The 15,765-nt window shown below is 51.0% G+C and overlaps 1 pseudogene; it reads left to right on the top strand.

The window, feature by feature from the left end:
• The first annotated feature begins 673 nt into the window (after window positions 1-673).
• On the top strand, window positions 674-5,623 carry LOC140904830 (phospholipase A2 inhibitor and Ly6/PLAUR domain-containing protein-like; annotated as a pseudogene).
• Window positions 5,624-15,765: the final 10,142 nt, after the last annotated feature.

Raw genomic sequence — 15,765 nt, 5'->3', positions numbered from 1 at the left:
ACCCTTTACAGGTGAGAGGATTTTTTCCTCTGGACAGGAGGGATTATAAAGGAGTTTACCCTTCCCTTTCTATTTATGACAACAGGTGAAAGTGTTTTTTCCACTGGCCATGGGGGATTTTATAGCACCGGGGACAGAAAGGTGGTTCCCCTTCTCTTTATATTTATGACAGGTCCTTTCTTATGTTATTCTAAAAATACATAAGTGTTACGGCCACATTGTGACTGACAAATAGCTTCCTTTCTCAGTTCCACCATGTAATTATAAAATAACTCCACTGGGATATAAATATTGCTCTTACAGTTCAGTGGATAGTACATAGAGCTGCACAAACAAGTCATTGTGTCAGGAAATTTTAGCTCGTACTGACTTCACTAGTGCTTTATATCTGGCCTGTTGTAAAATGAGGCAAACATCAAGATAAGCTGATGTACCCCCTGGAAGACCTGTGTGTACCCCTGGAGTACACGGACCCCTGGCTGAGAACCACAGATCTCCACTAACGCACAAGGGAATTGGCCTCAAGACACATTGGCATCACCTGATCAGCCAAAGTCACATGCAGGGTTGTGAAATCTCCCATCTCCGGGTCCACCAGGATGTCATGGGGCAGCCCCAGCCGATCCCCCAGGGGGCAGGTATTTGCCATCCTGCCGGATAAAACCACAGCCAGATGCTTCCTCACTGTTCTGTCACTGCAGCTAACATCCAGGCACCATGTGGGTTGCTCTGCCCCTCTGCCTGCTGTCCGCTCTCCTGGCCACAGGTGAGTCCCGTCCGTCCCCGGGCACAGGGAGCCGGGTGGTGGGGTCGGGAATTCACTTGGGGAAAGTGCTGCTGTCGATGGTGGATTCTAGGGTCAGGATGGAATTTGTGGGTAAAACCAGCAAGAGGAAAACCCGGAGCCACGTCCCCCGGCTGACTCGGGGAGAGCAGGGATTGGAGTCTGGGACTCCCACAGCGCACACTAGGGGCCTGGCCAGCGGGTCTGAGTCCGTCTGTGCTTCCTTCTTCTCATTCCTCCTCCAGCTCTCGCCCGAGCTTGGGGTCATCCCGATGAGGAGCAGCACCCCCGTCCACATGTCGTCCTGCCTAGAAATGTTCCCCTGCCTGTCAGCGCTGAGATTCCTGCCAGGACTCCTGGCTTCATTCCCCGGGTTTGAAAGGGGAATGGGGGTGCAAAGGGGGGGGGGCTGGGAGCCAGGACTTGTGGGCTCATTCCCCAGCTGTAGAAGCGGGCTGGGGTGTAGTGAGTTTGAGCAGAGATGGCTGCAAATCAGGACTCCCGGGTTCTGTCCGTGGCTCTGAAAGAGGTGTGGGATCTCGTGGGTTTGAGCGGGCTGGGAGTCAGGAGTGAGGACTTCTCAGCTGTCTTCTTGGTTCTAACCCTGAATTGAACACATCTTTTTTCTACCTCAGTTTCCATATTTCTTTGATAGGGATAATATAACTTTGCAACCATCTAGGGACATAAAAGGGCAGGGGAAGGTGTTCTGAGGTTTAATTGATGTTTCCACATGAAAGCTCTAAAAAAACCAAAGTGGGAAAATCAATGTTTCTTTCTTTCTTTCTTTCTTTCTTTCTTTCTTTCTTTCTTTCTTAAAACTACCTTATGCTCACGTAATGAATTTAAAGGCCCCCACGCTCTGGAGAGGAAAGAGTTTATGCTCTTGGGATCGCTGGCTGGAGACGAACAGCCATCAATCCAAAGGCTTAACAAGCGTCAATTGTATTCTGAAGAAGAGAATTGGCAGGATCAGCGATGAAAAGTGGGCTGAAGTCAAGTGTGGCTGAGCTGACGTAACTCTGAGAGGCAGAGGCCTGGAGCAGAGAGTGACGGCGGGGTGTGTGCGTGTGTGAGAAAGGTTGACCGCAAAGCCAGGCAGAAACCCCTCTTCAGAGCAGCCGAATTCTTGTTTTCTGTCTACACAGACGTGTGGGGTTTGTTCGCAGGCACAAGCTGCACCCCAGATAGCCACGTCAGCAGGTGAAAATGTATTGTAGCCACAGACACTCAGGCAGCAAACAGACTTGTCTGTGGTTTTGAGTAAGATACAAATGACCAGCTAGCAAGATGCCTTTCCCCATCCGGAGAGTTAAATGGAACTGGGCAGAACTGCTGCAAAAGCAGGTGGCATTTCTCCAAGATCTGCCTGCCCACACGTTCAGTGAGAAGGCATTGGTGGTAACAACTCCCACAGCGCCACCTCTTGGTTCCTGGTGGTATTTCACCCACGGGCACTGCCTGGGTGGGGTGGGGAGCCGGGGTTTGTACTGAGAAGGGATTTTTCCAACCTCCAGGGAGCGCTCTGCAATGCGAGGTGTGTGTGTCCGAAGAGCAATCGTGCTCCGGCCCCCTGCAGCCCTGCGCCCCCTCGGAAGGGACCTGCGTCACTGTCGTGGCAAGGTTCAGGCCGGGTGAGTGAAAGAAGATTCCTATTAAGTATAGACACCATTGTCCTCCTGAAGCCAGGGGTCGAACCCAGGAGTCCTGGCTCCCAGCCCCTCCCCCTACTCTAACCAATAGACTCCGCTCCTTTCCAGGAGCAGGGACTGCTCAGTCTGGAAAGATAATATCATAGACGTGGGATGGGATGAGATGGGGAATTGCAGTGGGCGGCTGTGGGGCCTGGATCAGACAGAAGAGAGGATTTTATCAGGGGTGGGGAGATGAGATTAGTTGGGGGTGGGGTGGATGGAACAAAAGGGGAGGATGGAGCAGCTGGGGGTCCATTGGGGAGCTCAGAGGTGATGCTCTGTTTCTCTTCCACAGAGGGATCCTTGTCCTACACGGCTAAATCGTGCCTAGAGCCCAAGAACTGTGAGCCTGGTCCCTTCTCGGTCACCTACGCGCACAATGTCACTGTGCGGGCGAACATCGCCTGCTGTGACACCGACGGCTGCAACGCCGGGGCCATCCCAGGTGTGTGTCGGCTGCAAACCTAGAGCCCTGCTCCAGCCACACCTGCCTGGAGAGAACCCAGGAGTCCTGGCTCCCAACCCCACCCCCCACCTCTAACCGCTGGACCCCACTCCCCTCCTACAACTGGGGACAGAACCCAGGAGTCCTGGCTCCCAGCCCCCCTGCTTTAACCACTAGACCCCACTCCCTTCCCCGAGCTGGGATCGAGCCCAGCGTGTGGTGACTCCCCACCCCTGGCTGACTGTGTGTGTCTGACTGTTCTCAGTGCCAACTGTGAGCTCCATCCCGAACGGCCGGCAGTGCCCATCGTGCTTCACACTGTGGACAGGAAGCTGTAAGGACAACGAGCCCTTGGCTTGCACTGGTGCCGAGGACCATTGTGTTGAGGAATCTGGGATATTTCAACTGGGTAAGTCCTCCAGATGCGGGAGGGGTCTGAACACAGAGCACGAGGTGCAGCCCAGGTGTCCTGGCTCAGTCCCAGGGCCCCTTGCTCTGACCCACTAGACTCCACTCCCCTGGCAGAGTTGCAGAGAGAACTCTGGATTCCTTCTTGCCGAGATGCCAAAGGAGCACCCAAGGAGGATAAGGCCACTGCGGAGAAACTAAATGAATTCTGTGCATCGGTCTTCACAGCTGAGGATGGGAGGGAGATTCCCAAACCTGAGCCATTCTTTTGTGGTGACAAATCTGAGGAACTGTCCCAGATTGAGGAGACATTACAGGAGGTTTTGCAACAAATTGATACATTAAACAGTAATAAGTCACCAGGATCAGATGGGATTCGCCCAGGTGTTCGGAAAGAACTGAAATGTCAAATTACAGAACTACTAACTGTGGTTTGTAACCTACCATTTAAATCAGCTTCTGTCCCAAATGGCTGGAGGATGGCTAATGACACACCAATTTTCTAAAAAGGGCTCCAGAGATGATCCCAGCAACTACAGGCCAATAAGTCTGACTTCAGTACAGGGCAAACTCATTGAAACTATAGGAAAGAAGAGAACTGTCAGCCACACAGATGAACATAATTTGTTGGGGAAGGGTCAATATGGTTTCCGTAAAGGGAAATCATGCCTCACCAATCTACTAGAATTCTCTGAAAGGTTCAACAAGCCTGTGGCAAGGGGGATCCCGTGGATATAGTGTACTTAGATTTTCAGAAAGCCTTTGAAAAGCTCCCTCACCAAAGGCTCTTAAGCAAAGTGAGCTGTCATGCGATAAAATCCTCTCATGGCTCAGTAACTGGTTAAAAGATAGGGAAAAAAGGTTAGGAAGAAATGGTCAGTTTTCAGAACAGAGAGACGTAAATAGTGGGAGTCCCCCAGGGATCTGCACTTGGCCCAGTGCTATTCACCATATTCCAAAATGTTCTGGAAAAAGGGGTAAATAGTGAGGTGGCAAAATTTGCAGAAGATACAAACCTACTCAAGATAGTTAAGTCCAAAGCAGACAGCGAAGTGGTACTAAAGGATCGCTCAGAACTGGGAGACTGGGCAACAATACGGGAGATGAAATTCAAGGTTGATAAATGCAAAGTAATGCACATGGGCAAACGTAATCCCAAGTAGACATACACAATGATGGGTCGAATTTACCACTCAAGAAAGATCTTGGAGTCATTGCGGAGAGTTCTCTGAAATCATCCACCCCATGTGCAGCTGCGGTGAAGAAAGCGAGCAGAATGCTGGGAGTCATTAAGTAAAAGACAGAGAATAAGACAGACAATAGCATGTTGCCTCTGTATAAATCCATGGGACGCCCACAGCTTGAACACTGCGTGCGGATGTGGTCGCCCCATCTCAAAAAAGAGATATTGGAATTGGAAAAGCTTCAGAAAAGCCCAACCAAAATGATGTGGGGGATGGAACGGCTGCCACATGAGGAGAGATTAATAAGAGTGGGACTTTTCAACCTGGAAAAGAGACGGCTAAGGGGGGATATGATTGAGGTCTAGAGAAGGTTGAAGGGTGTGGAGGAAGTATATAAGGAAGTGTTATTTACTCCTCCTAACATAAGAACGAGGGGTCACCAGAGGCAGCAGATTTAAAACAAATAAAAGGAAGTACTGCTTCACACAACACACAGTCAACCTGTGGAACTCATTGCTGGGGGAAGTTGTGAAGGTGCAGACTATAACAGGGTTCAAACAGGAACTAGAGAAGTTCCTGGAGGACAGGTCCATCTGTGGCTACAGCCAGGATGGGCAGGGATGGTGGCCCTAGCCTCTGTTTGCCAGGAGCTGGGAATGGGCGACAGGGTATGGATCACTGGATGATTCCCTGTTCTGTTCCTTCCCTCTGGGGCACCTGGCATTGGCCAGAGGATACTGGGCTAGATGGACCTTTGGTGTGACCCAGGGGGGCCGTTCCTCTGTTATGTTCTCACGTAGTTAAAGCCCCCTGCTCAGAGCACTAGACTCCTATGCCTGCAGAGCCTGGTGCAGTCCTGCTGGGAGGGGAGTGTGTGAGAGATCTCTTCGGGGTCGGGGGGGGGGGAATGTGGGAGCCCCCGATCACGTCTGTCTCCCCCCGTCCAGCTGGCATCACCCTGAGGAGGGCTGCGGTTGGATGTGCCTCCCCTGGCGCCTGTGTGAAGAGAGCGGGAGAGAAGAAATACGCCCGGGGCGCGCTGGAGTGGCTCTTCCAGGCCAAGTGCTACCCAGTTCCCAGGGCCGGGGGAGGCATCGGGAAGCCCTGAGCCCTGCCCTGGCGTCCTCCCCTTCTGCTGCGTGCTGGGCTGCAGTGAACCTCCCTTCAGCAGCCTCCGGCTGCTGCTTCTCTTTGGGGGGGATTGCGGGTTCCTTTTGTGCATTGGCTGAATAAAGCAAGCTGTGGGGAAAGCAGCCCCCTCACTCCTTGTCCCCTGACCGTCCCGTACCAGGCCCCCCCCCCGCCCCTATCTGTGCACAAGTGATGCTGGCAGGAAGAGAACCCGGGAGTCCTGACTCCCAGTACCCCACCCTGTAACCCACCAGACCCCACTCCCTTCTGAAAGGCAGGGATAGAGCCCAGGAGTCCTGGCTCCCAAGCCCCCTGCTCTAACCACTGGACCCCTCTCCCCTTGCAGGGCCAGGGAATGGAACCCAGGAGTCCTGCCTGGACCCCCTCCCGGAAGGCAAGGCCCATGGCTGGGGGAAAGGCACCGGCTGGCTGAGCTCCGCTGGGGAAGGAGGGCTGTGGGAAGGAGAGGCTGTGGCTCACCCAGCTGTCCAGGCAGGCGGGAACGCCCTGGAGGGGAGAAATGTCCTTCTAGGTTGATTTTGCAGGGCTCAGTTCGTCCCGCTCTCTGGAGCGGCTCCACTGGGAGTGCCGGGCTCAGGGAAGGTGTCAGGAAACAGGGCAGATCCCCCCAACCGGTGGTGCTCTGTGAGCAGATTTCACCCAGCGTGAACTCCTGGATCGCTGCCCCCGTCTGACCCCGGAGTCACAGCCAGTCCCCTCAGATACTCTCAGACAAGCCGGACTTTGTGAGGAAAGGTCACGTACACCCCAAACCAGCCCACCCAGGTTGTTCCCAGCCCCAGGAGACCGGTCACTTACCCCAGAGCCCCGGGACCCCAGATCCTCCACCAAAGGCAACGCTGGCAGCCAGGTCTGTAGGATACTCGCTAAAGGTTTGTGAGCTAAGGAAAGGGAATGAGGGTCACGAGGGGTTAAAGCCGGTAAAATTCATACCCAGGTGAGTTGTAGTCTGTAATTCCAAACGGTGGCGGTGATGGGAGAAACTGCCATTCTCCCAAGTCTTTTCAGGTGCCCCCAGACGGTCTCCGGGGATCCCCGCTTTGCATCCCGTTCTGGTCCCTGTAAGAGTCCAGCCAGCCCAGCGAGGCAGGATCCTTCCCTGAATCCATCCTTACAGCTTCTTCTCCCAGAGAACAAGCTGGCAGGGCCCCCACCCACTTGGGCTTTGCCTTCGATGGGGGGGAGGGAGGAACGCGGCGGTCAGCACACACGATGGCCCCTGCCTTTGGGGTCAGCACTTTTCTGGTGCTAAAGTTCCTCCTTAGCATCCCTCCGGCGTCTCTGCTGGGTCAGTGAGTCCCAGGGCTGTGCTCAGGGTGAATGGTTGTTACTCCGCGAAAACAGCAGATGGGGAAGAGAAAACCATACCACGGCCCATTGGTTTTCATGAAATTGAAACTCCAAACACACTGTTCTACCTTCGCCATGCCTTTGATCTAGGCCAGGGGCTCTCGACCTTTCCAGACAGCTGTACCCCTTGCGGGAGTCTGATGTGTCTTGGGTACCCCAAGTTTCCCCTCACTTAAAAACGACTTGCTCACAAAACCAGCCATAAAAATGCAAAATGTCATGGCCATGCTGCTGCTGACAAGCTGCTTCCTTTCTCATTTCCGCCATTATAAAATAACTCGGTGGGAACACAGGACAAATCCTGCACTGGCATTTCAGTGTAGAGTATATAGAGCAATATGAACAAGGGGTCGACAGTTTAGCTCGTACTGACTTCACTCGTGCCTTAATGCGGCCGGTTGTAAAATGAGGCAAGCATCAAGATGAGCTGATGTTCCCCCCGGAAGACCTGTGTGTACCCCTGGTGTACCTGGACCCCTGGCTGAGAACCACTGATCTGCACTAATGCACAAGGGAATTGGCCTCAAGACACATTGGTATCATCTGATCAGCCAGTGTCCCATGCAGGGTTGTGAAATCTCCCATCTCCGGGCCCACCAGGATGTCATGGGGCAGCCCCAGCCGATCCCGCAGGGGGCAGGTATTTGGCAACCTTTCTGCAGAGAAGGACCTGGGATGAGATGAGAATGGATGGGTGGTTGAGAAGCTGGCTATGAGTCAGCAGGGTGGCCTTGTTGCCAAAAAGGCCAACGGCAGTTTGAGCTGCATCAGTAGGAGCGTTGCCAGCGGATGGAGGGAAGTGATTCTTCCCAACTATTCGGCACTGGTGAGGCCACATCTGGAGTACTGGGTCCAGTTTTGGGCCCCCCACTACAGAAGGGATGTGGACAAATTGGAGAGAGTCCAGCGGAGGGCAAGGAAAATGATTAGGGGGCTGGGGCACGTGACTTAGGAGGGGAGGCTGAGGGAACTGGGCTTCTCTCGTCTGCAGAAGAGAAGAGTGAGGGGTGATTTTATAGCAGCCTTCAACTACCTGAGGGGGTTTCCAAAGAGGATGGAGCTCAGTTGTTCTCAGTGGTGGCAGACAACAGAACAAGGAGAAATGGTCTGCAGTTGCTGTGGGGGAGGTCTAGGCTGGAGATCAGGAAACACTATTTCAATAGGAGGGTGGTGAAGCGCTGCATTGGGTTTCCTAGGGAGGGGGTGGAATCTCCATCCTTAGAGGTGTTTAAGGCCCAGCTTGCCACAGCCCTGTCTGGGATGAATTACTTGGGGTTGGTCCTGCTTTGAGCAGGGGTTGGACTAGATGACCTCCTGAGCTCTCTTCCAACCCTGATCTTCTATGGTTCTCTGATTCTCTGAACCTGCCTGCCATACCCACAGCCAGCTGCTTCATCGCTGCTCTGGTCACTGCAGAAAATGCCCGGCCACCATGTGGGTGCCCCAGCCCCTCTGACTGCTGTCTGCAGGGAGTGGGGGTCTCTTCTGGGGTGTATGTACCACACGCTGGCCCAGCGAGTGCAGGGAGAAAAGGGCTGAGCAGCGGGAGGGGTTTTGCAGATTCCTGGACACAGGGACTATCGTGAGGGCCGCGCTGAGCTGGGTGAGCCGGGACCGTGCCCTGCTTGGCCAGGAGGGGACACTGTTGCACCATCGCACTGACTCACATGGTCTGAGTTCTGGGAGCCAGGACTCCTGGGTTCTATCCCCAGGTCAGGGAGGGGGTGGGTCTAGAATAGGCTGGAAGCCAGCAGCAATTAGGACTCCTTGGTTAAAAGAACAGGAGTACTTGTGGCACCTTAGAGACTAACAAATTCATATGCCACAAGTACTCCCGTCCTTTCTGGCGATACAGACTAACACGGCTGCTACTCTGAAATCTGACTCCTTGGCTGTATTCGTGGCTCTGAGTCTGACACTGCCTCTTTCTGCCTCAGTTTCCCTGTTTATAAGATGGGGATAATGTTCCCTTCCTCCCACCTGGGACCCTGGCAAAGGCAGGAGAAGGCTTTTGGAGGTTGAAGTGATGTTTCCAGAGGAAAGCTCTGGAAAATACCAAAGTGGACCAATTGGTTTTCTCTCTGTCGTCCTTCAATTAAAAACTTATGTTCAGTGACTGAATTGAAACTTTTCCAAGCTCTGGACAGGAAAGAGTTAAGGATCATGGGATCTCTTCAGCCAGCCCAGAGTTTTTGCATGCACGATGGAGGTGTGAAGCCATCAGTGGCAAGGGTGAACGATCACCAATCAAATTCGGAAGAAGAGAGTTGACAGGACAGGATGGTCCCCGGCTTTGGAGTCGACACTTTTCTGGTGCTAAAGTTCTTCGTTAGCATCGCCGGGTGTCTTTGCTGGGTCAGTGAGTCCCAGCACTGTGCTCAGGGTGAATGTTTGTTCCTCCGTTAAAACAGCAGACGGGGAAGGGAAAACCGTACAACGGCCCATTGGTTTTAATGAAATCGAAACACCAAACACACTGTTCTACCTTAGACAATGGCATAACATTCTTTTTCACTGACTGACCAGTTGCTTTCCCTCTCAGACAGCTTTTTGGTGAGAAACACTACAGGGTGGAATTCTTGATCAGGTCCTTTCTGCATTAAAACTGCTCCCACACCACGCTCAGACGCATCTGTGGTGACTAGGAACGGTTTGTCAAAGTCTGGGGCCCTTAGTACAGGGTCAGACATGAGTGTCGCTTTAAGCTGGTTAAAGGCCTCCTGACACTTTTTGGTCCACTGAACAGCATTTGGCTGTTTCTTTTTGGTTAGGTCTGTCAGCGGGGTGGCGATTTGGCTGTAGTGCAGTACAAATTGTCTGTAATAACCAGCCAAGCCTAAGCAGGATTGAACCTGTTTCTTTGACTTTGGGACAGGCCATTTTTGGATCGCATCCACTTTGGCTTGTAGGGGGCAGATAGTTCCTTGACCCACCTGGTGTCCAAGGTAAGTCACACTGTTTAGGCCTATTTGACACTTCTTAGCCTTAACAGTTAGTCCTGCCTCCCTTATGCGCTCAAGGACTTTTTGTAGATGTTCCAGGAGTTCTGCCCAGGAATCCGAAAATATGGCCACATCGTCAAGGTAGGCGACTGCATATTCTCCTAATCCCGCTAGGAGACCATCTACAAGTCTTTGGAAGGTGGCGGGTGCATTCCGCAGCCCGAAAGGGAGGACATTAAATTCATACAGCCCGAGACGTGTGATGAAGGCTGACCTTTCCTTGGCGGATTCATCTAGTGGTACCTGCCAGTACCCCTTGGTGAAGTCCAAGGTAAAGATGAACTGGGCCCGCCCCAGTTTCTCTAATAGTTCACGTGTGCGTGGCATTGGATAGTTGTCTGGGCGAGTTACAGCATTTAGCTTATGATAGTCCACACAAAAATGTATCTTCCCATCTGGTTTGGGAACTAGAACCACTGGAGATGCCCATGCACTCTGTAACATATCCTGGATCTCCCGGTCTATAGCAGTTTTAGCTTGAGGAGACACCCGGTAAGGTTGGACTTTAATTGGGTGAGCATTACCTGTGTCAATGGAGCGGTATGCCCGTTCAGTCAATCCTGGGGTGGATGAAAACGTCGGTGCGTAGCTAGTGCACAGCTCCTTGGTCTGCTGTCACTGCATACGCCCAAGGGTCATGGAGAGGTTCACCTCTTCCACACCACAAACAGTTTTCCCTTCGTAGTAGACACCTTCAGGCCACTCAGCGTCATCTCCTCCCTGGGCTGGAAACTGACAAACCTTTAATTCTCTGGAATAAAAGGGCTTTAGAGAATTAATATGGTACACCTTAGGCTTTCAGTTGGAGGTGGGGAATGCTATGAGGTAATTAACAGCTCCCAGGAGCTCCTGGACCGTGAATGGCCCTTCCCACGATGCTTCCATTTTATGGGCCTGGAGCGCCTTTAAGACCATGACCTGGTCCCCTACTTTGAAGGAACGCTCTCTGGCATGTTTATCATACCAGGCTTTTTGCTCTTTTTGAGCATCCTGTAAGTTTTCTTTAGCAAGGGCTAAAGAGGTTCGGAGGGTGTTTTGTAGGTTGGTTACAAAGTCCAGAATGTTAGTTCCTGGAGAAGGTGTAAGTCCCTCCCATTGCTGCTTCACCAACTGTAATGGCCCCTTAACCTCACAGCCATATACAAGTTCAAATGGGGAAAACCCTAAACTGGGATGTGGTACAGCTCTGTAGGCAAAGAGCAACTGCTGCAACACTAGGTCCCAATCATTGGAGTGTTCATTTACGAATTTACGGATCATGGCCCCCAAAGTCCCATTAAACTTCTCCACCATGCCGTTTGTTTGATGGTGGTAAGGAGTGGCAACCAAGTGACTTACCCCATGAGCTTCCCAGAGGTTTTCCATAGTTCCTGCCAGGAAATTAGTCCCTGCACCTGTGAGGATGTCGGAGGGCCAACCTACCCTGGCAAAAATGTCTGCTAGTGCCTGGCACACACTTTTAGCCCTGGGGTTCCTTAGAGCTACTGCTTCTGGCCATTGGGTGGCAAAATCCATGAAAGTCAGTCTGTACTGCTTCCCTCTGGGTGTCTTTTTCAGAAAAGGACCCAGAATATCCACAGCTACTCACTGAAATGGAACTTCAATGATGGGGAGTGGTTGGAGAAGGGCTTTCACCTGGTCTTGGGGTTTTCCCACTCTTTGGCATCCTTCACAAGACCGGACATAGGTAGAAACATCTTTGCCCATTCCCTCCTTGTGGAATGGCCCCTCCAAAAGGTCTTTGGTCCTGTTCAGCCCAGCATGGCCACTAGGGTGATCGTGGGCTAAGCTCAAGAGCTTGGCCCGGTATTTAGTTGGAACTAACAACTGTCTCTGAGGATGCCAGTCTTCCTGGTGTCCACCAGAAAGAGTTCCTTTGTATAAAAATCATCTTTCTATAACAAACCTGGATCGAATAGAAGAGCTGAGAGGTGGTGGGTTGCTCCGTGCTGCCGTCCAAACTCTCTGGAGGCTTTCATCCTCTTCCTGTTCAGTCTGGAACTTTTCTCTTGATTCTGAAGATATCAGTTCCTCATTGGATTGTGGACCTATGCTTGGTCCTTCTGGAAGCAATGTAGGGGGTGGGGCTATTTCCGTTGACTGTGAACCGCTCTCCGCTGGGACACTATGTTGGGGTTCAGGCTCTGGCTTAGCCTCTTGTGTAGGGTTATGGGCTGCTGCTGGTTCAGGTTCGGTGGGGCCCTCTGGTGCTGAGGTTGCAAGTACTGGATTCAGTGCTGGCAATGGGTCTGGTGCTGGTTGTTCCTCTGGTTCCGGTTCTGGGACTGGTTCCGTCTGGGTCTCTGGGACTGGATCCACTAGTGCTGTTGCAGACATTGTCCTGGGGTCCAGGTCCATCACCTCTGACCGGGTCCTGAGAGAAGTTTCCGGAACAGAGCTAGGCCTCACGGCTTGTTTAGCCTGGCTACGGGTGACCATTCCCACCCTCTTGGCCCGCTTCACATGATTGACCAAGTCTTCCCCCAAGAGCATGGGGATGGGATAATCATCATTGACTGCAAAAGTCCAAGTTCCTGACCAGCCCTGGTACTGGACAGGCAATTTGGCTGTAGGCAAATGGAAAGAGTGGGACTTGAAGGGTTGAATCGTCACTTGGATCACTGGGTTGATTAAATTGGGGTCCACTAAGGAAGCATGGATAGCTGACACTTGTGCTCCGGTGTCCCTCCACGCGGTGACCTTCTTCCCGCCCACACTCACAGTTTCCCTCCACTCCAAGGGTATCTGGGAGGTATCTGGGCCTGCGGATCTTTGGTGTGATTCCGGTGCAATGAACTGTAATCTGTTGGGGTTCTTGGGGCAGTTGGCCTTTACATGCCCCTGCTCGTTACATTTAAAACATCGTCCAGCTGAAGGGTCACTGGGGTGAGGTGGGTTGCTGGAGAATGGGGTGGTGGGACGATAAGGTGTTTGGAGGGTTCTTTGGGAGGTAGGTGGGGTCTTGGGTGGCTCCCGGAAATAGGGTGTGGTCTGGGGTTGTCCCTTCTGGTCTCTGCTCCAACTGCGACCAGTTTTCTTCTTCTCTGCCTCCTCTACCCATCTGTCTTCAGTCTCTCCTGCCTCGATTACAGTTTTGGGCTTCCCATCTAGGATGTATTTTTCTATTTCCTCAGGAACACCCTCTAAGAATTTTTCCATTTGCATTAGGAAGGGCAAATTTACTGGAGATTCAACACTTGCTCCTGATATCCAGGCATCCCAGTGTTTCACAATGTGGTAGGCATGTCGGGTAAATGACACGTCTGGTTTCCAGCTTAGGGCTCTGAACCTCCGACGAGAATGCTCGGGTGTTATTCCCATTCTGACTCTCTCCTTGGATTTAAGCAGTTCATACTTGTTCATGTGTTCTTTAGGCATTTCGGCCACCACCTCAGCTAATTGTCCACTGAGCTGCGGCCTCAGCTCTACCATGTCTTGGTCTGCAGAGATGCTGTACCCAAGGCAGGCCCTTTTGAAGTTTTCCAAGAAGGCCTCGGTATCATCGCCTGCCTTGTAGGTGGGGAACTTTCTGGGATGGGAAGTGCTACCTGGAGAAGGATTGCTAGGGTTTGTTGGTATATTCTGCTGAGTCTTTACCTTCTCCATCTCCAGTTCATGCTTCCTCTCTTTTTCCTTCTCCTCCTCCACATGCTGCCTCTCTTTTTCCTTCTCCTCCTCCACATGCTTCCTTGCCTCCATTTCCCTCCTGTGGGCAGCCTACAGAAAAAGACAATTCCCTTTGTCTCTGCTCTGGCCTCCTTCTCCAGCCGCATGAGTTCTATCTGTCTTTCATGTTCCTTTTGTTTTTCCTCAGCCTGAAATCTGGCTAATTCCAGCGTTTCTTGAGCCGTGGATTCTGTCATCCGAACCTCTCTGTTTTTAACTAACTTTACACCCGAGGTTTGGAAATAAACAAACAAACAAAACTTGGCTGTAAAATTTTGCTGTGCTGGAATAGGATACCTATTCTCTGATAGTGATTGTCAGCCTACAGAAAAAGACAATTCCCTTTGTCTCTGCTCTGGCCCCAAATCAAAGCAAAAAACCTCCAACTACTTGGAAACCTGCTTATCAGCAGCCCCAAAGGAAAAAAAAATGTGTTCAAATCTGTGCTCCTTCGAAAAAAAAATCAAAATCCTAAAAAAAAAAACCCCTATTCACAAAGATAATCCCCTTTTGTCTCTGCTCTGGCCCCAAAGCGGAGAAAAAACTAGTTGCTTTCAGGTTTCAGAGTAACAGCCGTGTTAGTCTGTATTCGCAAAAAGAAAAGGAGGACTTGTGTGCTCTAATAAATTGGTTAGTCTCTAAGGTGCCACAAGTCCTCCTTTTCTAGTTGCTTTCAGTTGGACCTCCTTTCCAGCAGCCCCAAAGGAAAAAAAATTTCCTTTTTAAAATCCGTTTTGCTGGTTCAAAAAAATCTCAAATTGATCTCAAAATGATTTCAGGTTAATCCCACCACTCTGCCACCATGTCAAGGTTGCTTCCCCACTCTGAACTCTAGGGTACAGATGTGGGGACCTGCATGAAAATCTCCTAAGCTTACTTTCCCCAAGGTACAAATTAATTTTGTCCTTTGCCCCTAGATTTCTACTGCCACCACCAAACTTTAGCTGGGTTTACTGGGAAACATAGTTTGGACACGTCTTTCCCCCCAAATCCTCCCAATCCTTGCCCCCCACTTCCTGGGGAAGGTTTGGTAAAAATCCTCACCAATTTGCATAGGTGACCACAGACCCAAACCCTGGGATCTTAGAACAATGAAAAAGCATTGAGTTTCCTTACAAGAAGACTTTTAATAGAAGTAGAAAAGAATCACCTCTGTAAAATTAGGATGGCAAATACTTTACAGGGGAATTAGATTCAAAACAGAGAGAATCCCTCCAGGCAAAACCTTAAGTTACAAAAAGACACACAGACAGGAATATCCATTCTATTCAGCACAGCTATTTTCTCAGCCATTTAAAGAAATCATAATCTAACACATACCTAGCTAGATTACTTACTAAGTTCTAAGAGTCCATTCCTGTTCTGTCCCCAGCAAAAGCATCACACAGACAGACACAGACCCTTTGTTTTTTCTCTTTCCTCCCAGCCTTTGAAAGTATCTTATCTCCTCATTGGTCATTTTGGTCAGGTGCCAGCGAGGTTACCTTTAGCTTCTTAACCCTTTACAGGTGAGAGGATTTTTTCCTCTGGAGAGGAGGGATTATAAAGGAGTTTACCCTTCCCTTTCTATTTATGACAGCTCCTTTCTTATGTTATTCTAAAAATACATAAGTGTTACGGCCACATTGTGACTGACAAATAGCTTCCTTTCTCAGTTCCACCATGTAATTATAAAATAACTCCACTGGGATATAAATATTGCTCTTACAGTTCAGTGGATAGTACATAGAGCTGCACAAACAAGTCATTGTGTCAGGAAATTTTAGCTCGTACTGACTTCACTAGTGCTTTATATCTGGCCTGTTGTAAAATGAGGCAAACATCAAGATAAGCTGATGTACCCCCTGGAAGACCTGTGTGTACCCCTGGAGTACAAGGACCCCTGGCTGAGAACCACAGATCTCCACTAACGCACAAGGGAATTGGCCTCAAGACACATTGGCATCACCTGATCAGCCAAAGTCACATGCAGGGTTGTGAAATCTCCCATCTCCGGGTCCACCAGGATGTCATGGGGCAGCCCCAGCCGATCGCCCAGGGGGCAGGTATTTGCCATCCTGCCGGATAAAACCACAGCCAG

This window comes from Lepidochelys kempii, unplaced genomic scaffold (assembly GCF_965140285.1).
Source record: "Lepidochelys kempii isolate rLepKem1 unplaced genomic scaffold, rLepKem1.hap1 scaffold_96, whole genome shotgun sequence".
Lineage (NCBI taxonomy): Eukaryota > Metazoa > Chordata > Testudines > Cheloniidae > Lepidochelys > Lepidochelys kempii.
The sequence above is the reverse complement of the archived record's forward strand: the minus strand, read 5'-3'. Positions and strand labels throughout refer to the sequence as shown.